At 44.5% G+C, this 17,802-nt stretch overlaps 1 pseudogene; it reads left to right on the top strand.

Moving 5' to 3' along the window:
* Positions 1–17,802, top strand: part of LOC132567343 (FRAS1-related extracellular matrix protein 1-like) — a 323,692-nt pseudogene that overhangs the window by 158,124 nt on the left and 147,766 nt on the right.

The raw sequence follows: 17,802 nt of genomic DNA, 5'->3' as shown, positions 1-17,802 counted from the left end.
GCCGGTATCCTGGAAAAGGGGCCTAGCCCCATTCAAGTGAGGGTCCTTAGAGAGTGTTTGCAGGTTACCCGCAGGTGGATGAGAGTGGTTACTTTGGGGTTGATTTTTACGCAGCACCTCCGGTGACCGTTCGTGGGTGTCACCTGGGGTGTTGGCCCCTAGAATGCCGTGGGTTAGTTTGTCTTATCCATCATTAGCCTACCTCAGGGGGATGGTCCGTTAGCAATACCATCCCTGCTGAGTGGTGTTTTTTGTGTAATGCTTACGATAATTAATGGTGCTTAACGGCTGGTAGCGTGTCGGGTCCCTTGGCCAAGAAGAGGATACAGGCCCCAGCTTCAGTTTGACCATTTTTGGGGACGGAGCTGGATACAGTGCTAGCAATCCGGGTTGCTGGTAGACCAGTTGGAGAAGTTGCCGGCGTGTGTGACGGTGGTGCGGGTTAAGTGTAGGGCATCTTCCTCGAGTTATAGCAGCTCGTGGGACCCTGAGCTTTGCAAGCAAAGTGGCGGCCCCAGGGCGCCCCCCCCTTCTTTCTCTGTAATTTTGTGATGGCATGGCGGCCCTGCATTTATCATATCATTATACCCGTGTGACCGGGGGATGCGTGGCTACCTTAACATGGGGAGACTTTTTGAGGGATTTTTAATGACATTTCCTTTGGAGAGGTGTTCTGCAGTGGGTGGCTGAGTGCTAATTGGATGCTGCCGATTCCACTTGCTTTGGTGCAGGTTTGGGGCATTGGTGTGCCGAACTCTGGCCAGGGGAGCGGTTTGGTCCGAGTTATGCCGTAAGTTGACTTTTTGGGCAGTTCTTTCCTATAGAGGTAACTATATTCTTGGGGTCACTCCCTGCCCAATCACACGGCGCAATTTTGGGTGTGTCAACATAGCAGCTGTCCATGTCATCAGCAGTCTTGCCTTTGGGTCCTCACCTGTCATGAGGCAGGTCAGGGCGCTTATACTGCGCTGTTTTTTGGGTTAAAGTTTTGTTTTGGCAGAGCACGTGTTGGGTTTTTAGTAATGGAGTGGCGGACCCCCTTGTCCCCCCAACAGATGAGGGCGCTTTCGTCAGCTAACTCCGGATTTTTTCCCATGTGTGTCCCTGCGGGCGTGGTGGATTGGACGGGGAAGTTAGCCTTGCGATTCGCCGCGCCTTAGCAAAGGCTTCGGTGGATCACCGGCTGCAGTTTTGAGTTGGCAGAAGAGGAGGGGCCTTTCAGTGCAATCCATCATGGGCTGCTTACGGAGGTGGCCTTTCATCCGAAGGCCCTGGGCTATTCGGAGGTGACTAAGGATCTCTGTATTGCGTAATTGTTGGAAGGTGGTTGCGGGAGGTAGGCCGACCGGCGGATTGGTGTCAGTCGATTTCCCCATCTATCCTTTGTGAGCTTCATGCTGCCTGTGCCCTGGTTTGTGCCTCTGTGTTTAATTGGCACTATTTCAGGCAGCCCCTCCCCCTTGATGGGTTTTGCGGGGTCTGAGCTTGGTGGGGATGTTAAGCTCTTGGAGGGCCACGTTTCTTTGCTGGTTCGTCGATATAAGATAAATCAGTGGTACCGGGTCTGCACGGGCACATTAGGATCTTGCGCAGAAGAGGAGTCATGTTCGGTGACGGCCCCCGAACATTATGTTGAGTCGAGAGGGTCAGCGTAGGGTTCTTGGTGTTGTCATAACGATTCCACCCCTTTGACTAAATTTCAGTTTGGAGAGGGGCAGTGGCTCAGTGTAGAGCATCTGCTTGGGAAGCAGATGGTCCTGTGTTTAATCCCTGGCATCTCCAACTACAAGGGGTCCAGGCAGGTAGGCGTGGGGGGCCTCAGCTTGAGACCCTGGAGAGCCGCCGCCAGTCTGAGTGGACAATGCTGGCGTTGATGGACCGAGGGTCTGATTCGGTGTAGGGCAGCTTCAAATGTGCATATGGTGGCATCTTGCCTGTGGAATACCCTTTAAAAAAAAATAGAGGTCCATCACGAGTGGGGCCTTGGCAAGAATTGGGCCTGAGTGGCGGGAAATTCGGTACTTATTCATTGGATCTGGACGGCATCAGTAGCTGCTGCTATGGTTACAAGGTTGATGCCATTCGTCGGGTGGGATGGCCGAGTTCTGGTGATGATCAGAACTACATAGGGCATTTCGCTCATCGGTTGCTGCGGCTGGTGTGGGGAAAAGGAGGATCCTCAATTGTGGCCACAGTATTCTTTTCTGGCGGCACATCATGCTCTTAGGGCACCGGCGGTTCTCAGTGTGGCCTGAGTGAACGGGCTGTCATGGAGTCTGGAGGCCGGCGGGGCATGAGGGGGTCGGGGCTCTTCCACTTCTTTTGGAAGTGCCCCCCCGCCACACTTGTGGTGATTAATTCGGGGGAGAACGATTTGGGCTTACTCATGGGTAAGGCCCCTTTCGTGTCAGGCCCGAGATGGTATCACCGGGATTGGTGTATGTGCCTGGGTCCTCAGCCTGTGGTCAGACATGCTGCCGCACCATGGGCAGGTGGCTTGGGACCCAGCAGGTTCGAGGGGCCCAGAAGAAGGCTATCTGGCCTTGGGGTATAACTGCATTCATTCATAAAGGCCAGTTGCAGATTTGCACAGGCCCGATGGGGCCACGTTTTGTTAAAGGACACAAGGCCTTTGGGCCGAGTTAAGGCAAGGGCTAGAACATGTTCCTGGTTAGGTGGGGGACAGTTGCCTAAGCTGAGGCTTGGCTCTGTCAGTAGCTGTTTATTGTTGGGAACATGTTGTGTGGGGTATCGGCGAGCTCCCACGGCACTGCTCCATTTGAGTGAATAGCGTCCCTGGGGTGACCGTTAAGCTGTACGGCCCAAGGTTGACCCCTGGCTTAACCTGTCCCCACTGCCTTTTTCCCTTGCCGTCTAAAGTTAATAAAGTGGCCCTTTAATCCATATCTTGTTGTCTGTCTCGTTATTCCGACTGGGGTGGCAATTCGGCCCCCACCCAGCCGAGCGACCAATCGGCCGCGTTAGGCTGGGGGCCGTCCATTGCCTCCCCGGAAGGAGGAGACAGTGGACTCTTCTTATGTAGGCAGGGGCGTGGGCGGCCTTATAAGGCCGGCCCCGCCTCCGGTGGTGCAGTTTGAATTGTGCTCTCGGCCCGCCCGCCCGTCATGCAGTGCAGGCATTAGGCTGGTCGCCTTATTAGGGGCCAGGTAGGAATTTTCCACCTTCAAACATATTGGCTGGTTTGAGGCGTGTTTTTGCCTACCTTGTACTGTAGTCGATGGGCGCTGGCAATTGGCTTGGGTGGTGCTATTAATAGGTTGGTCACTGGCTGTTTATTGTTGGGAACATGTTGTGTGGGGTATCGGTGAGCTCCCATGGCACTGCTCCATTTGAGTGAATGGCATCCCTGGGTTGACCGTTAAGCTGTACAGCCCAAGCTCGGCTCCGGGGAGACTTGGGATCCCGCCACTTGGAATTGTCCTCATCCCGGGCTGTACGGCTTAAGGGACGGTGGAGTGCAGGTGAACGGGATCTTGTGCCTGGCCGGCCGGGTTTGAGCCATTGGGTTTGGCTCCCACCTGGGGCCTGGGGCTCGCCTAGTTCCAGGTTAAGGAGGTGGTCCAGTTGACCCCTGGCTTAACCTGTCCCCACTGTCTTTTCCCCTTGCCGTCTAAAGTTAATAAAGTGGCCCTTTAATCCATATCTTGTTGTCTGTCTTGTTATTCCGACTGGGGTGGCAATGATCTTAATAGTACCGCAAAATGGTGAGCCCTTGTAGAACCGGTTAATCGAATAGCACTCATGCCATACTTATACCAGCTGGAAAATTATGAGTACAGGAGAATTTTTACCCTCATGAGGTGGGACACCCTTCCTTCTGCAGTCTTGGAGGGCAGATATAACAAAATATCTTTTGAAGATCATCTATGCCCCTGCTGTAATGAAGGGATAGAATCTTTAGTGCATGTCCTGTATGACTGCAAGATGTACAGCATTCACCGTGAAATCCTTCCTTTTTCTGCAATCCTGCCAACCACTCTTAATCAGAAGATGCAACAACTGAAGGATCTTTTGAATGATAGGAACCCTAGGGTTATACTCAAATTAGCTAAATTTGGCTGGCTTGCCACCAGAACTAGAAAGTCACTCATAGATCTGAAGGGATAGGCATTTTCTTTCTCTTAGTTGGTAATTTTTAAAATGTTTAATCCCATTATTAACTGTATGTGTGTATGTATGTTTTATAATTGATTGTAGCAATTTTACCTTTGTTCTCTCAGCACAATTTATATATGTAACCGGCATTGGTTTTATCTATATTGTTTTTATTGGCTTTTGCTGTGAATAAACTTGCTAAACTGTAATTTTCATAGAATTTCATGATGTACACCCACAGTATTCTATCACACAAACCCTAGTTCTCTCATGCAAACCCTATTTCTCATTCATATCAAAGTTTCAAGAGGATGTTCAGCTTTGGGCAGGGAAGTTGCTAGGAAGTTGATCACCACCACTATATTACAATTCCTGTGCTCATTTCTCCAAGGGCAGGGACAAAGAGTAGTGCATGGGGAGAGTTTCTTGTGACACCCATTGGTGTACAGTGTGCCTCAAGGGGCGATCCTCTCCCCAGTGCTTTTAAACATATGCACCCTCTCACCCAGCTAGTCAGGAGATTCAGGCTAGGTTTTTCATCAATATGCTGATGACACCCAGCTATATTTGTAATGGCTAGCCAGATACCGCCCCAGAACATCTGGTCAGTTGCTTGAGGGCCATGGTGGGATAGTTAAAACAGAGTCACCTGAAGCTTGACCCATCAAAGATGGAGGTCCTGTGGCCAGGTCAGAGAGGTGGGGCAGGACTTCAACTTCCCACTCTGGGTGGGGTACAGTACAGCTGGTATCAGAGAATCAGGTTTTGGGTGTGACTCTTGATGCCTCCCTTACTTTGGAGGCACAAGTCACAAGTATAGCCAGGATAGCATTTTTCTACCTTTGCCAAGCCTGGCAGCTGACGTCCTACCTGTCCCATGATGACCTAGCTACAGTTATCCTTGTAACAGTCACCTCTAGACTAGACCACTGTAACTCGTTCTACAGGGCTGCCCTTGAACTTGCTTTGGAAACTTCAATTGGTCCAGAAGACAGCTGCACAGGTCCTTACAGGAACCCCTCTGAGAACACACATGCGACCTATGTTCTACCAGCTGCACAAGCTCCAGACTTACTTTCAAAGCCCTAAACAGTCTGGGACCATTGTATCTATAGGGCTGCCTATTCCTATATGCCCCTCAAAGAGCATTATACTCCACTGGTAGCAAGTTATTGATAGTCCCTGGTCCCAAAACAATCTGGCTGTCCTCAACAGGGCCTTCTTTGCCATGGCTCCAGCCTGGTGGAACTTTCTCCCTAGTTGGACTTGGCTGAGTTTCTCAGGGCCTGTAAGATGTTCCACCGGTCTTATGGTTGAGGACAGTGATGGTTAGTGAAATCAGTGGTCTCCTGGGTTCTTTCCCCTTCCTTTATGTTTTACATTCTTCCCCTTCCCCTATGTTAAGATCTCCTGTTACAGAATATGGATTGTATTCCAACCATCTCACCTACCTTGTGGAACAGACATATGGCACTATCTAATGTAACTGTTATATAGGTATTTTATTATCATGTAGTTATTACTATGATGTTATGTATATTATGTCGTATGTCACCCAGAGTCCTGCTTGCAGGAAATGGAGCAGGATAGAAATCAAATAAACATAAACACAGCTAATTTTTGGAAGGCAACCCAACTAGTAACAAGTGCAGATTTCTGTTTTCACTTCAGTTTACACTGAAAGCTGAGGAGTAAAATACATAACTGGAGTGGGGGAATACAAGCAAAGATGGAAGTCTTATCTCAAGCAGTACTGCTAGAAGGGATAGCTAAAAGCAGAGAGCAAATTAAATTCTCATCCAAAATTAAGTAAGGGATATGCCACATTCCCATCACCTTCTTTGAAAGTGAGAACAAGAGACCAGATTCAAAAGCACAATTATGTAGTACCAACATAAAAAGGGAAGCAACCCCTTAACAGAGGGAAATCACTCTGTACATATTCAGAGAAGTTTGTGGGAAGGAGAGAATCTTCTTTCCTCCAGGGGAACAAATTCTACACATGTATTTAGTTAGAGATGCTCAGCAAAAGACGTTAGACTTCTTCTAAACAAAAGCTGGCAACATAATTTTACAGGAGCATTTAGGATACGAATTGTCCGAGGAATTCATAGGATGGATTAACACCATCTGTATCTGAAATGCTCCTTCATACAGCTTTGGTAAATTACAGTGTTTTAGCAGTCACTTCTTTCCTTTTTGGCGGTGCTTTGACAACTTTCTGTAACGGAAGGAATGAAAGCACATAAAATATTTTCATTCTGTATCTACAATAACACTAGTCATTCAACTGACCTGATTGTGCCTAAAAATATCTATATTTTAATGCTATCCCTTCAATTTCCTCCTTGTTTGCAAACAGTGAACATCTGCTCATGCATTCAAGACCCTCTGAATTCACCCAAGATTTGATTCCATTTTGTGACTGTCATAAATTGGAATATATCCATTTTCATTAAAACAATTCTGATTTTGCTTTCTATATGTGTCCAATCTCACCCAAAGTGGAGCGGAAATTATTTTTTAAAGAAAATAAACTTTGAACTTTTGTTTTCTTTCATACTGTTGAGACCAGTTAATAATTTTGCAGTTTACAATTCATCCATTAATGGCTTGGGAAATAATTATTTGGATATTTGTACAGCTAAATTAAATATATGTAAGACTCTAGACACGGAAGTTTTTAAAAATCCAGCAAATTTTAATTTAATGACCATATGTAATTGAAGCATCGCACCTAATTGGGATTTATTTATTGCCATCACCACAGTTTCAAATGTATATTAATTTTTGATTGGCTGGCTCTGTTGTAAGGGCTGTTCACAGCTGATCCCAGTGAGTTATTACACTTTAAATAGGTTTGGCTTCTCACTCCTCAGCTGTAGCAAACTGACCGACTTTTCTTTTCTTTAGAAGCTATGTGGAATAAGCTGGTTACTTTGGGGCCAATCAGAAATTGTTTTTGTTTCTCTCTAACTGAGCTTTGAGATATTTTCTTTTTTTCCTATTTCTTTGGGGGAGGGGGTTGGGTACTTTAAAAGGTCTGGTTTACACAGGTATTGACTAACTAAGGATTTCAAAGGATTGATGCAGGTTTGGTATGTTTGTTTTTTTCAGTTTAATTACGTTGAAGCTGTGGATGGGTGGAACTGACCCAACCAGACAATGGGGGGCTTGACTAGCACACATGCCTTGGAAGGGAGCTCTCTTGGTGTTGCAGGTTATCATCTGAAACCACCTGCTGATCCATATAGGGGAATGATGCTGTTGAAGAGCATTTTTTCAGCATATGTATGGTGTACATGGTGTATTTTTTGGATACATGATAATGGAACAATCTCCCCTCCCCTTCATTATTTGTGTGTATTGGTTTAGTTTCATGACATGCAGTCCTTACTCCTTAGTTGCAGCTGGTAGTTTGGACAGTAGGCTGCATGAGGTCCTGAAACTGGCTGCTCCCATCCTTGTGTCTACTTCTTTATACATGAATGCTGTTTTGAGTGAGTACCCTGTTCCTAATTTGCAAGCAGAAGGGAACATCACAGCATGCAGGCAAGGAAAAGAGAGGTATGGTGATGCTAGTGATCCAAGCTGTGAACCAGGGTGGATCTGCTGACACATTGGGCAATCCATTGGGAAACAATTTAGGGTGCCTACATTAATGAAATTAAATTTAAGATTAAATTTAATTATTTGCAGCTCCTTTTGAATTGTTAATCAAGTCTTCGCTTATCACATATATTATCTGTTGTCTTCATTTGGGTGTATGCTTGTAGTCCATTAAATGGCGTGACAGAAACACAAAAACAACATTAGACGTATCATATATCTAATTTGTGAACCATGTTGATTAAAAAAAACCCTATAGAATAAGGCTAGGTGCAAGTAGAGGGTTTTCTTCTGTAGACCTGGGGAAGGATTTCCCCAGTTCTACAGAAGAATACCCCCTACTTGCACCTAGTTTTCAGGAATATGTGTATTTAATTCTCACCCCCCCCCCCAAGAGAGGAATAGTGTGCAAGGAGTGTCTCTACGGCCTAGAAAAGGAGGAAGAGGAGAGGGGGGAGATGCTGCTGCTGCCTGAGTCAGGCAGGTAGCCAGAAAGGGAAGGGGAGCTGGAGTCAGTAGAGTTGCCACCCTCCACCATCTTCCTCCTGCTGCGTGATCTAGGTAGCTCTTGCTGGCTGTGCTGCAGGCATGTGGGCTCGCTGATGAGGTGGCAGCCTAGCAAGGGTGGGGGAGGACTGTGAGTTTTGAGGGTCCTTCACATATTAAATTATTGTATATAAAAATGCTTTATTGTATATAAAATACAACCTTTAGTAAAACATAAGAGACATTCATTTCAAATAATAATAGTAATATTTATGAATTCAGTGTTCAGAGCATTTCATATGCATTTGATCATGTTATGCAACTTTGCTCAACAAAGTCTGAAGCTTTCCTCCAGGTTAAGTAACTGTCTTCCAAGTGGCTTTTCAGTGGCTTCTGAGATAAGCAGTAGAACTCAGGCCAACATCCCCATGTTGCAAATGGGTATACCTAAGTGGCATAAATTGTCTAAATTAAATTTAGCCTGGGTCAATCACAGTTCCCCAGAGCTCTCTCAGCCCCACCTACCTCACGTGTCTGTACTGGGGAGAGGAAGGGAAGTAGATTGTAAGTTGCTCTGAGATGCCAAGTGAAAAACAGGTTATAAATCCAATCTCTTCCTCCTTCTCTTCTGCAAATATGAGAGTCTGGATCTGAAAGAGAGGACTTCCTGAAGCCACCTATTAAGTGCACCACAGAGGATTAAACTGAACCAGGGATTTTCCATGGAAGAGCTCATTCTCTCAATGATACTATCTCATGGAGAATTAGAAGTAGTTTTTAATTATGTTAAAACTCAAGACAGTAAAAGTTCATTCTATTGTCTTAATAGTGCAAAGGTGATCTGATTGATAACTTGAAAATCCCATAATTTAAGTAGCATAAATGAGGTAGCTTCTAAGATCAAGTGCATATAAAGGTATAAGAATTGTCATACTGGTCACACTGAAATCCATATAATCTAACACTTTGTTTCTAACAATTGTCAGGGACATGTTCAGTTTTTAGCAGCCATGAATTTTCCTAATTCCTTTTTTAGGAGTTATTGAATCAAATTACTACTACATCATGGTGCAGCAGTGAATTCAGAATGTTCAGGGGTGGAATTCTAGCAAGAGCTCCTTTGCATATTAGGCCATACCCCTGATGTAGCCAATCCTCCAAGAGCTTACAAGGCTCTTTTTTGTAAGCTCTTGGAGGATTGGCTACATCAGGAGGTGTGGCCTAATATGCAAAGGAGTTCCTGCTAGAATTCCACCCCTGAGTATGTTAAGCATGTAATTATATTAGATCATCATTCTACATAGCATGGAGTCCATCTACTTTGTTTGTTTAATGGGTAGCTCAATAGGCAGAAAATGCTGCATAGTAAGAACATCAGCAGCCTTACTTTTTGTAAGAGTTCATTAAATGGATAAGACCTATGAAATGAAAAGTTCATTTGCTAACACCAACAGCATCAAGAAAGAACTCCATAGTGTGATTAGGCTGATCACATGATACATCTTTTATAACTATTATAACCAGGGGTCATTTTGTAGAAAAATGGGTGGTGGAACTCATTAGTATAACTCATTAGCATATGCCACCCTCCCCCAGCCTAAAGCAACCTGATGCAAGGAAGGAGAGCCCTGGGCAAGGGAGGCTAGAAATGCAGCCAGCCCAAGCAGGCCTCGCTCGCCTGGGGCTCTCCTAGGCTGCCCCCCTCCCCAGCCAAAAGGCCAGCAAGCCACCTGCCACCCAAAATCACATAAGAAGTGAAGAAAGGGGGCTGTGGGCTTCTCCAGGGGTTAATGAGGGCTACTGGGGGCATGGTAAAGCCCCTGGTGGCTGGCTGGCTGCCCGCTCTCCTAAGCCAGGGATTGTTATGCAGCTGCACCTACTATTCTATGGACAAGGTAGGTGGGGAGGAAGAGGGGGACTCTCAGAAAGGCTCAGGAACTGCACTCCTGTGAACTTCTGCTAAATCCGAGACCTGATTATAACTATCATACAAAACCTCCACCAAGTGTAAATATCACAGATATTTGGCAGTATGTATCTCCGTTTCACAATTCTGGAATCTATTTCCTTGAATATTCAGAAAAAAATAATACTAAGCATCTTTTTATAACAACAAAAAACTTTTAATATTAATTTATGTAACTCACTATTAGCTTACATGATTTCAGAGGACATTAGATGTAAGAAGAAGGGCAGCTGTCTTATATTTAGTGTGATCTTTGGTCTGTTAAGATCAGTAAAGTATACTCTGACTTGCAGCTGCTGTACAATGCTTCAGGTTGAGGTCTTTCACATCGCCTACTACCTAATCCTTTTAACTGGAGATGGCAGTGCTTGAACTTGGAACATTCTGTGTGCAAAGCAGATACTATACCACTGAGCACAACGAATCCTTCCCCCCCCCCATATACCATTATTATAATTGTTCACATTACCAGGCCATGTACAAAATTCACTTCTAAGTCTTCTTTAAAATGGTTTGAGATCAGATGTTCCAAAGCTGTTCCTTGAGCTCAGAATTTGAAACTGCCATAGCAATCATAGAGAGTATGTTAGAAATCCCATTTTCCTATGATGATGACTCAAGAAGCTCTTTGGAGGTTCAGGTAGTTAGTTTCTATCTATCTATCATGCCGAAAAGCTTTTTGTTTCATTCAGAATCTATTGCAAAGTCATTCAGTACTCTGTTTACCTGATTTGTTGAGCAATGGAAGGATTAAAATCAGTTAAATATTTCAAAAATATAATGTTGTGATGTCAGGGGGACCTTAGCTATTTTAAAGTACTACAGCAGTATCCAGTTATGTTAGTTTCAGCCTCCCTGTGTATCTTAAACCAATTCCTAGATACCATACTTCCATATCCTGAATTCTACTAAAAAGTTAATTCTCTTTAAAATTTGGTTTGACAGCTGTATTCCAGGTAGTCAAGTTATCTATAATTTTGCTTCCCCTCCTCCTTTCTTTCTCCAATAGGACTGATGCTTATGTACATGCATGATGACACAGAAAGCCTGGAGGATAGTTTCACCATTCAGCTGACAGATGGCAAGCACACAGTCCAAGGGACACTTTACATCTACATCATGCCAATCAACAATGAAATTCCTCATCTTTCCAGGTTAGTCGTTGAAATGACATTCAATGTAAAGTGACTTCACAAAAAGATGGGTCATGGTACGGGAAGCATTTTATTTCTCTTTAATTGTTAATGTGTTGAATTACATATTTGTTGGTAGAGAAAATGCTTGTCTCTTTTGTAATTCTACTGGGTAGTCTCAGTTGTAATTCTATAGGAAGTCCTAAGCGGAGATACACCCTTCTAAGACCACTTAAGTGGATGGGCTTAGAAGAGTTAACTTTGTTAAAGTCTGTACTACTTTTAACACCACATTAAACAAATGTTGTATATTTTAACTAATAAGCTGGAAAGATGCAAGAAAACACTGCAAAATGATTCTGCCACAATGATATAGGGGAGAGAGTTCCAGTGTAAGTTTCAGTGAAGTGGTTGCGAAAAGTGAATTTATCTGTATGACACAAGTGACTGGTGTGAGTAAAACAGAAATAAGAACTTTTAAAAGGACATTCAAGTAAAAATCAATAGTTTCAGGAAACTTCATATTTTACTAGCCTATTAAAATACAACTCAAAATTTGTTCCTTTATATTACTTTAATAGTTAACACTTAGTATTTATGAAGGTCTTTTAGAGTTTGGAAAACACATGAAAGTTAAAATGTTATGGATTCATTACTTAGTGTATAATTTTATTTCAGTGTGACATAAGGTCTTGTTCCAATCAATTTATTGCACAATCAGTTTTCATTGATCAGTGCTGAGAGCAGAGGGCTGCTTCTCCTCTGAGCAGGTTTTTTCTCCTGATACACGTGTCGAGTGATCATTCCTACAAGTGGCACCTCGAAGCAGGGACAGCTCACCGAAGCAGGGACCACACAGCTCACCGAAGCAGGGACCGTTCAGCTCCCGGGACAAGGGACAGCTCCTGCTTTAAGGTATCAATGCCTGGCACAGCCCAGCAGCTCAGCTCCTACTTATCAACCACCTGGCACAGGCCCCAAGTGCTCACTCCATTGTTCTCAATGACCCCTTTTTGGTAGGTATGGGTGGACAGTTATTACAGGCTGAGCAGAAACATTTGAATGAGTTAAAGTTTTTGATCCAAAAGTCTGGCGGGTCCGTGACTTCTGGTCAACTTAAGACTCTGTTACAAGAGATCAATGAGTAATGCCCCTGGTACCCGGAGGGAGGTTCTCTTAAATTTCAGGACTGGGAGAAGATAGGGAGGACCTTTCACACAGAGCCCCGAACTTCTGTTGAACTTCTGCAAGTCTGGCATCAATGCAGGTATGCAGTAGAGAAATGTATGCCCGTTTGTAACCCAAGCCAGCTCTTCAAAGATTGTCCCCTAAAAGACACTGGTGTCCAACTTGTGCCCCCTGCCCCTCCTTTTCTTCCTCCTCCTTCTCTCCCTCCTCCACCAACAGATCCACCCGTGGGCCCATCTAACGCCCCGGGATGCATGGTCTGTGAAGTTTTGGAGAAGGAACTTGATCAGGCTAAATTGGAAAATGTCCCAGAATTGGCAGAAATGTTGTCTATTTGCCCTGTACATTTGACAGGGGAAGAGTATACCCAGTAACATAGGCACAGAATGAGAACAGGCAGCAGGTTGTTAACTATACTGTGTTGCCCCACTCTGTCTTGAGTGAAACTCAAAAGGCTATCAGAGATATGGGCATAGGGGGAACCAATGTGCAAAGTCTTTTAGAAGGACTCTTTAATGGATACATTGTGAAATGTGCTTTACAGGCCTTTGTCAAAGTACCTACAGAAGGGAAACCAGCCCATAGTTTTGCAACTGTCTGTCAAAAGCTACAAGAGCCCTATTTAGTCTTTATCAATTGTTTTCAGGCAGCAATCAGCAGACAGGTTGATAATCCTGATGCAGCAGGAGAATTGATGATGAAATTGGCCAAGGAAAATGCTAATTTGGATTCAAAAAGACCCCCGTGATGCAGAGTGTTCAAGCTGCAGTACTGCAGTCTTGAGCTCTGTGTAAGGCCTGAGTTCAGGTAGCTTCCTCAAGGTTACTCAGCCTTCCATTCTTCTGAGGTTGGTCAAATGAGTACCCAATTTGCTGGGGAGAAAGTGTAAAAGACACACTTTACTTTGCAGCTGTGCTCAGTGCAGCAGGCTAAGATTGCTGTTAGAGCAATGGCTTTTTCAGGTCTATTTACAATGGCCTTTCAACTTGACACCTTATATGCATTTAATTTGATTCATCAACTTCCTGGTGCATGTATCTCTCCAAATTGACCTTGATTTGATTGTCTATATTTTTAATCTTGCAGGTTTTAATTTCTTGCTGTTACTAATCTTCCTGGTGGCCCCTTTCCTAGAGCGCCGGGACCTAGCAACGGTGATCCATGCGACGGTCACCTCAAGATTGGACTACTGTAACGCCCTCTACATGGGGCTGCCTCTGTGCCGGACCCGGAGATTGCAGCTAGTGCAGAACGCGGCGGCCAGGCTGCTGCTTGGCCTCCCAAGATGGGAGCATATATGGCCGGGGCTGCGCGAACTGCACTGGCTGCCGATTGTATACCGGGTCCAGTACAAAGTGCTGGTGATTACCTTTAAAGCCCTATATGGCCGAGGACCGACCTACCTGAGGGACCGTCTCTCCCCGTATGAGCCCCAGAGAGCACTGAGGTCAGTAGGTAAAAACAGATTGACCACCCCTGGGCCAAAAGAAGTTAAACTTCGGACTACCTATGCACGGGCCTTCTCTACCGCGGCCCCTTCCTTGTGGAATCAACTCCCAGAGGAGGTGCGGGCCCTGCGGAACCTTGATCAGTTCCGCAGGGCCTGCAAGACCACCCTTTTCAAACAGGCATTCATGAACGGCTGACCAAGTCCACAGAGAAACATCAAAACGGTCCAGTCTGGAGATCCGCCATCATTCACAAACTGACAGGCATAGCGTCGACTAATAACGGTACTGTCAGATCTAACTTAATGTTTTTAGATTTAGTAACTGTTTTAACTAATGTATTAATCCGTTTGGGGTTAATTTAATGTTTTGTTAAACGTATTGTTGTTTTGCTGTTGTTAGCCGCCCTGAGCCTGCGTGGCGGGGGAGGGCGGGATATAAATAAAATTTTACTTACTTACTTACTTACTGGTGTGATTGCTCAGGGCAATGCATTTGCTGATAAGACTTTGAAAGATGTTACTTCTCTTATTAACTTTTCCTTTCTCAGCCACAGCAATTTTTACCAAAATGCCAAAGCACTAAACAGACAATTCTTGTTGCTTTTGATCAGGCTCAGCACATTGTGACTCTACTAATCATTTTGCTGATCATGCTGTTAACCTGCATGGTTTGCAAACTAACATAAGAACATAAGAGAAGCTGTGTTGGATCAGGACAGTGGCCCATCCAGTCCAACACTCTGTGTCATACAGTGACCAATATATGTGTCAGTTTGGTGTAGTGATTAAGTGTGCAGACTCTTATCTGGGAGAACTGGGTTTGATTCCCCACTCCTCCACTTGCAACTGCTGGAATGACTTTGGGCGGTCATAACCCTCTCAGAGGTTGTTCTGGTTAAGAGCAGTTTCTATCAGTGTTCTCTCAGCCCCACCCACTCACAGGGTGTCTGTTGTGAGGGAGGGAGATAAAGGAGATTGTGAGCCACTCTGAGACTCTTGAGTGGAGGGCGGAGCATGAATCCAATGTCTTCTTCTATGCATACACACATGCACATATATATGTGTGTATATATATATGTGTGTGTGTATATATATATATATATATACACACACACACATACTGTGGCTAATAGCAACTGATGGACCTCTGCTCTATATTTTTATCTAGTCCCCTCTTGGGCCTGGCTATGCTTGTAGCTGCCACCACCTCTTGTGGCAGTGAATAACACATGTTAATCACCCTTTGGGTGAAAAAGTACTTCCTTTTATGTGCTTTAGCCTGACTGCTCAGCAATTTCATTGCATGCCCACAAGTTTTTGTATTGTGAGAAAGGGAGAAAAATACTTTTTTCTCTGCTTTCTCCATCCCATGCATAATCTTTTAAACCTTTATCATGTCACCCTGCAGTCAATGTTTCTCCAAGCTAAAGAGCCCCAAGTGTTTCAACCTTTCCACATAGGGAAAGTGCTCCCTAACAAACTTTGACAAATGATATTAACCATATAGTTTCCCTGAAACCCTGGTACTGTGTCCATGTTTGCATAGACATGTACTCTGGATATCTTTAGGCTACTGCTCACTGTGGGGAAGCCACAAAACATGTCATGGCTCACCTTATTTCTGCCTGTGTGGTAGTGGGCCACTCCTCAAAGAGGGGGGTCTGCTACTCATGTCATTGCTCATTTGCTGCCATCACTGTCCTGAGCAAACCTCAAAAACTCAGGACAGACAATGGCCCTGCCTACTATTTTGCTGCTTTCCAAAAATTTGGTATCCAATGAGACATCAGCCTCAGTCCTGGTATTCCTTATAATTCCACAGGTCAAGCTATTGTGGAACATGCTAATCAGACATTGAAAACCACTCTTCAAAAACAATTAAAATGAGTGAAAATGAGGGTTCCTAACCAAATGCAGGTTCAGGAACAATTTAATTTGGTCTTTGGGCTTATTAACTTGGCATGGTTCAGCTCCCCTTATTACCTGGGGGTGAAGGCATGCTGCTGTGGTTTCTCTTGCAGGTCTTTTGTGGGTTCTGGCACGTTTCATTCACCTGGCTAAAGATGGCATGGCATCAGGGTCTCCCAAATCTGTTTCCCAATTTCAATCTCAGCTTCAAACAAGAGATTGTGCGACACCCACACACCCAGACAGCTCGTGATACCACATGGGGGGATGTGAAGCATCTAACTAATTCAGCTCAACAAATGCTGGAAGAGGCTGGGCAAGAGCCTTCTCCAAAGAATTTGGTGGCTGCTGTTTTTGCAGCTCACAATGATTTTTTGTTGTTTGTATGTATTTTGTCTCCTGTCAAGGCTATTAGTGTTACATTTAACACAGTTTTCTATCTTACTTTGAACTTTCCCACTTTTTCATTCATTTAAATCCGAAAATTCCTTTTGTTGTTGGTACTGAATTTTTATTTTCTGAAAAGAACAGTGTTTTAAAATTCTACCTCATAAATTTTGGTTCCTACAAGACCTTTTTTCATTTGAAGTTATAGTATGTGTTACAGAAGAACATCTGTACCCTTCCTTAGATAAAACTACCCTCTCACTGTGCATTTTCTCTCTTAAGTATTGAAAAACTAATACTTTGTTTTACCAGTGACCCAATTATTCTCAGTGTCGTGTTAATACCTTTTCTAGATTTGTTGGTAATTCACTAGGCAGAATTCCAGAAAACTCTTGGTCTTCATTAGAAATCTGGACTTTAATCATGTTTGCGTTCCTCAAATGTATATCTTCATTTGCTCTCTTAATGTCATTTATAGTTATGTTCCATCTATGAACTGTACATTAGGGGTGTACAAAAAAAAAAACGGAATTACAGATTCGGATATACACAGGACCAAAAAGATATGGAAAACCTTGTATTTCCTATTACCGTACTCAGAATAGCCGCATATACGGTAGATGTGCAGTTATTTCCGAATATACGGCCCCATTATACCCTGCGGCCATTGAAATCAATGGCAAAATAGGGTATATTGGAAGCTGCCTGAAGGGGAGGGGGGTTTGAGGGAGAGCCCCAAAAACTGCATGGAACTCGCAGGGAACTCTCCCCTATAAAACCCCCAAGTCCCAAAAAGTTTGGGCCAGGGGGTCCCTGTCTTTGGGCTCCCCAGAAGCCACCCAAATCAAGAAAAGTAAAAGGACACTGCACTTTTAAAAGTCCTCTCACTAAAGTAGGATACGGGCAAATTGGCAAATCCCCCACCCCACCCCAGGCCCCCATCCCCAGCAGAACCCCCAGAACCCCCTAACCCCAAATAAGCTACCCAAGTCGTTTTACTAACTAAAATAAAAACAAGAACCCCAAGACTACCTTACCTTAGACATCTTCTCTTCTCAAAGCAGGTCAGGAAAGGCTGAGAGAGAGCAGCAGCAGCTGAGGCTAAAGGCTAGCGCAGCACAATCTCTCTCACACACCAACACAAAACACAACAGCAATGGAATGGAGTCCAGCCAGGCAGACTCTGACCCTACACAGAGCAGTTTCAAAAATAGCACTGCTCTGTGATTGGCCAGAGAACACTATTTACTTGGATACCCAAGTAAACAAAAGAACAAAAGAACAACAATGTAGCTGATGTCTGAGGGATTAGCCCAGCCATCAGCTACATAAAAGCCCTTCAAAGCATGCATTTGCAATGCATTTTGCAAATGCATGCTTTGGATTGGCTGCTGGGGCACCTCTCCCCCTCCGCCTCCCTCCCTGATCCCAGGGAGGCTATGGGAGAGGTGGGAAAAGGCTTCCAAAGGCGGGAAAGGAAGCAAGCAGCTCCCCTGAGGCTGCAGAAGCTCCTTTCCCGCCTTTTCCATTGACTTCCGAATCGGAAGTATATATATAAT

The sequence above is a fragment of the Heteronotia binoei genome, chromosome 2 (assembly GCF_032191835.1).
Source record: "Heteronotia binoei isolate CCM8104 ecotype False Entrance Well chromosome 2, APGP_CSIRO_Hbin_v1, whole genome shotgun sequence".
Taxonomy (NCBI): domain Eukaryota; kingdom Metazoa; phylum Chordata; class Lepidosauria; order Squamata; family Gekkonidae; genus Heteronotia; species Heteronotia binoei.
The sequence above is the reverse complement of the archived record's forward strand: the minus strand, read 5'-3'. Positions and strand labels throughout refer to the sequence as shown.